A 4,641-nucleotide genomic window follows, 5' to 3' on the forward strand; every position below is an offset into this window, starting at 1 on the left:
ATGCCTCGTTTCCGTCTTTTCGAAGAATTGGCACAACGGTTTGCCACCGTCTCCCTCTCGTGAGGCCGCTGGCGCGTGGCTTTAGCGCTCAACGTACTGTCCATGATGCCGACGCGGTCAAAACGAGTCGACGGACGCACGTTCCCTGTGCGCCGAAGTCTCTCTTGATATGTGATCCGACCCTCAGACAGACGAAGCCAAGGGAAGACCCAAGGCCGCAATGTGCGTTCAAAGAATCAGTGCTCAGTGTGTCCTGCAATTCACACCAAGTCTCGCAGCTGGCTGCGTTCTTCATCGACCCGAGAACCGAGTGATCCACCGCTTAGAGTCGTGAAAAATAGTTTGTTCAATTCAGTACAGTACAACCAGGGTTTTAGGCACGTGGCGTCTCCCTGTGTGTGGTTTCGAAGAGCGCCTTTCGGCGTGCGCTCCTCCAGTCTCGCTCTTTCGGCGGCCGCGTCTCAGCAGCTGAAAGCCTAATGGCACTCCACTCCTGCTACTCGCGCGTGTGTTTTGCGCCCACGCCTTCCTCGCTTGCCCTCGAGGTAGCTTATGCCGTTTGCGCGCACTCGAAGCCGGTTTTACCTGCCATCCAACCACCGGACCCGTGTGTCTCGTGTGCACGTTCACATCGCTCCACTAAAAATTGCAAAGAGCGACAGAGCCATGATTAGGGCTAAGCCGCTGTGGAGTCTTTAACGGCTACACGGCCACGGGCAGGGCTTCACCCCCATCGACGTGCTTCGCTTCAGTCAGCAGTAGGTTCATAGAAGGGCCTCAAACACACACACACTTTCGCATCGGCAGATCGCCGCAGCATAACCGCTGTTGATCCAACAGCCTACTTGAGACGAAAGACAAGAGCCCGGCGCGCGTACTCGCGCAGCTCTCCAAAACCACTCGGCCAGTGCCAGGGACGGCTCCCTGCGCCGGCGCCACAACAAGTCTACTTGAGGCGGAAGACGAAGCCAGCAAGGGCCTGGCCGCAAGTGCGTTCGAATCCGGGACTACAGTCCCTCGTCTGTCCGTACTTCCTCTTTCGACGTGCGGCGCCTTCCCAAAGCGCACAAGTCCGCTAACCGCAGAACGCTTCCGACGTAGCAAAGCCGCGTTTCCTTCGGTACTTCGCAGCAACGCCGCCTTTCCCTCGGCGGCGGGCGAATAGCCTGCAGACGTCGTCGCATTAAACCGCGATCTCGACACCTCGCGCGTCACGAGCAGGAGCCGACCGGCAGCCTCCGGCCCTTTCGGACTCGGTGGCATTTGCCGCGGAGGACGGGAGAGCACTTTAGGCCACGGTTCCTTCCGTACTTGGCAGCCGCACCCTCATACCGACAGTTCCATGACCGACCGAGCGCCACACCGTTCCTTTAGTACTTGGGCGGCAACAAAGTCGGGTCGTTACTCCATACTCGCCGCAGGAAGCGACCGGCAGCCGCCAGACTTTTCAGACTCGGCAGCGTTTGCCGCGGAGGACGGGAGAGCGCTCGCACCACGGTTCCGTGTGTGTACTAAGCGGCAGCGGCATTAGCTCTCGACCGTCAGTTCCTTGACCGACCGCACGCTTCGCCGTTCCCCTCGTACTGGGCAAAGCAGCAGGTCGGGTCGTCTTACTCCCATTCCGCGCAAGAGCGCCAAAGCGGACAGAAAGCCCACCCAGTGTGCGTTACGCCGTTTCTACCCGCGGGCGCGGCCAAGCCAACCGTCCAAGGTTGCAGCCGGCGTCCACTGGGCGCAACAAATTTGGCACGGGGCGCCCCTCAAAATTCAGGCAGTCCCCGGCATGTTCGGGTATAGCCGTCCCCGCGTCCAAGCGGGGCCAGCGGCGGAAAGCGTCGGGCGCAGCGAGCTGCTTCACCCACACGGGGTAGAAACAATGGCGCTCGCCACCCTTCACAATCCGGTAATGATCCTTCCGCAGGTTCACCTACGGAAACCTTGTTACGACTTTTACTTCCTCTAAATGATCAAGTTTGGTCATCTTTCCAACAGACCGGCGCAACCGAAAGGCCGCGCCGGACATCGGTCCGAAGACCTCACTAAATCATTCAATCGGTAGTAGCGACGGGCGGTGTGTACAAAGGGCAGGGACGTAATCAACGCGAGCTTATGACTCGCGCTTACTGGGAATTCCTCGTTCAAGGGGAACAATTGCAAGCCCCTATCCCAATCACGAAAGAAGTTCCACGGGTTACCCAGTCTTTTCAGACAGGGATAAAGACACGCTGCTTCCTTCAGTGTAGCGCGCGTGCGGCCCCGGACATCTAAGGGCATCACAGACCTGTTATTGCTCTGTTTCGTGCGGCTAGGAGCCGCTTGTCCCTCTAAGAAGGTTGTAAGGTGCTGGGAACCCCGCACCTATTTAATAGGCTAGAGTCTCGTTCGTTATCGGAATTAACCAGACAAATCGCTCCACCAACTAAGAACGGCCATGCACCACCATCCACCGAATCAAGAAAGAGCTCTCAATCTGTCAATCCTCCCAGTGTCCGGGCCGGGTAAGTTTTCCCGTGTTGAGTCAAATTAAGCCGCAGGCTCCACTCCTGGTGGTGCCCTTCCGTCAATTCCTTTAAGTTTCAGCTTTGCAACCATACTTCCCCCGGAACCCAAACACTTTGGTTTCCCGGAAGCTGCCCGCCGAGTCATTTGAGTAACTCAGGCGGATCGCTGGTTGGCATCGTTTATGGTCAGAACTAGGGCGGTATCTGATCGCCTTCGAACCTCTGACTTTCGTTCTTGATCAAAGAAAACATTCTTGGCAAATGCTTTCGCAGTAGTTCGTCTTGCGACGGTCCAAGAATTTCACCTCTAGCGCCGCAATACGAATGCCCCCGTCTGTCCCTCTTAATCATTACCTCGTATTCCAAAAACCAACAGAACAGAAACGAGGTCTTGTTCTATTATTCCATGCAAGTTTATTCAGGCGACTCGCCTGCGTTGAGCACTCTAATTTTTTCAAAGTAAAAGCACCGGCCTTCTCGAGGCACACAATGAAGTGCACCAAGAAAGGACCGGCATGATGTTCAGTCCGAGCCGTCGCATCGGGTAGATGCACTACTCGTCTGGAACTGAGATCCAACTACGAGCTTTTTAACCGCAGCAGCTTTAGTATACGCTATTGGAGCTGGAATTACCGCGGCTGCTGGCACCAGACTTGCCCTCCAATTGATCCTCGTTAAAGGATTTAGAGTGTACTCATTTCAATTACGGGGCCTCAAAAGAGTCCCGTATTGTTATTTTTCGTCACTACCTCCCCGTGCCGGGAGTGGGTAATTTGCGCGCCTGCTGCCTTCCTTGGATGTGGTAGCCGTTTCTCAGGCTCCCTCTCCGGAATCGAACCCTGATTCTCCGTTACCCGTAACAACCATGGTAAGCAAGTAACCTACCATCGAAAGTTGATAAGGCAGACACTTGAAAGAAACGTCGCCGGCTCGTGGCCATGCGATCAGCACAAAGTTATCCAGAGTCACCACACAATACGGGCCGAAACCCGATCGATCTTGGTCTAATAAAAGCACCCGTCGCCCAAAGGGCTTCAGGCTCACTGCATGTATTAGCTCTAGAATTGCCACAGTTATCCAAGTAGGAAGAAACGATCTAAGGAACCATAACTGATTTAATGAGCCATTCGCGGTTTCGCCTTATTTCGGCATGTACTTAGACATGCATGGCTTAATCTTTGAGACAAGCATATGATTACTGGCAGGATCAACCAGGTAATCGTTCAACTGCGCGTCCAGCCTTTCAAGCAGGCCGGACGCCGTTTTTGCGATGCCGAGGCCACCTTCAGGCGCCCCAACACGCTTCGTTCTCGCAAAGGGTAGCACTTTGCACAGTCCGAGACGACGGCGTTCGAGCTCGCAACGGCGCCCTCCCCGCAGGGCCGGGTATCGCCACGCGGCAAGAAGCACGCAACATTCTCGATAGACCGGTTGTGTCGACTCGATCGCGGCTTGCGGTTTCTCTCGAGCCCGCAGCACTGGTGGACCGACCGACACTTGCAACGTAGCCGAGACGGCAAAGCCGCTAGGCGACGGGTCACGCCCGCGCCTTCGGCGCTTTCGTATTTGATTCGTCCGAGGACGATGCGGAACACACTTCGATATCGTGGAAAAAGCGTCGTCCGACAACCAGCCCCTAACGCATCAAGCGGATGAGGCTGCAGACGTCAGCTGTGGGATCCACGGGAGCGATACCGGGGACACGCTTGACGGGCACGAAGCCCGCCGCATATCAAACACCCAGGTCGCTTTGGGGGCGACTGCTCTCTGGGACCCCCATATAATAGCAGCGATAAGTACCCAGACCTCCATGGGGCCGTACTCGTGCCACTTTCGACGAGCGTTTGGCGAAAATCGTGCCGCCTCGTAACGCCGCGAGCAAGATTGAAAGCTTACGTCGGCAGCACAATGCCGAAGTCGTGAAAGCGCAGCGCGTCCACCGAATGCGCGAACGGCAATTTCTCGCCAATGGCCAGTACGGTTTCCTGCACAATTGCCTGTCTGTCGCCCTACGGGGCCCCCGGCCGATCGATTCGAGGCACGCTAGCACGGCCCCTTCGCCATTTCCGAGCACGAGTGCGAACAGTGCGGGCGGCGTGCTCGACGCCCCGGCTGACGTCGTTTCGGACTTTGTCTCTTC

At 56.5% G+C, this 4,641-nt stretch overlaps 2 non-coding genes across 2 annotated transcripts; both read right to left on the reverse strand.

The window, feature by feature from the left end:
• Nucleotides 1-177: 177 nt before the first annotated feature.
• Nucleotides 178-330, reverse strand: LOC140214485 (5.8S ribosomal RNA). Its single transcript, XR_011891416.1, has one exon. It is a non-coding gene; the product is annotated as a 5.8S ribosomal RNA (ribosomal RNA).
• Nucleotides 331-1,904: 1,574 nt separating this feature from the next.
• LOC140214491 (small subunit ribosomal RNA) lies at nt 1,905-3,719 on the reverse strand. Its single transcript, XR_011891422.1, has one exon. It is a non-coding gene; the product is annotated as a small subunit ribosomal RNA (ribosomal RNA).
• Between the last annotated feature and the right edge of the window lie 922 nt (nt 3,720-4,641).

The sequence above is a fragment of the Dermacentor andersoni genome, unplaced genomic scaffold, assembly GCF_023375885.2.
Source record: "Dermacentor andersoni unplaced genomic scaffold, qqDerAnde1_hic_scaffold ctg00000306.1, whole genome shotgun sequence".
Taxonomy (NCBI): Eukaryota; Metazoa; Arthropoda; class Arachnida; order Ixodida; family Ixodidae; genus Dermacentor; species Dermacentor andersoni.